The sequence below is a fragment of the Sinocyclocheilus anshuiensis genome, unplaced genomic scaffold, assembly GCF_001515605.1.
Source record: "Sinocyclocheilus anshuiensis isolate Anshui unplaced genomic scaffold, SAMN03320099.WGS_v1.1 scaffold174, whole genome shotgun sequence".
Taxonomy (NCBI): domain Eukaryota; kingdom Metazoa; phylum Chordata; class Actinopteri; order Cypriniformes; family Cyprinidae; genus Sinocyclocheilus; species Sinocyclocheilus anshuiensis.
This window is the reverse complement of record NW_015547631.1, coordinates 8234-8566: the sequence shown is the minus strand read 5'-3', so window position 1 is coordinate 8566 and position 333 is coordinate 8234.

Sequence of the window (333 nt, the reverse complement as noted above, 5' to 3'; positions counted from 1 at the left end):
TAGGCCCCCATGATGGTTTTCAGTGGGCAAGCCCACAGCGGGCTTGCCCACACGAAACCCACTCGGGGCCCCCTGTGGGTTAGCCCAAGCGGGGCCCATAGCAGTTTGGTCATTTGGGGCCCTATGAGGATTTTCTGTGGGCAACCCACTGTGGGCTTGCCCACAAAAAAGACCACCTTGTGGCCCCTTGTGTTTATTTTTTATTTTTTTATCTACATGCAAATGTTGCACTAAAATTAGATTTCTGTGACAATGACAGTAAAATGAAAACAATAAATTGTCCATAACAAAAATATAATATACATGTGTGTACTGTAAATATTTATTATCAGG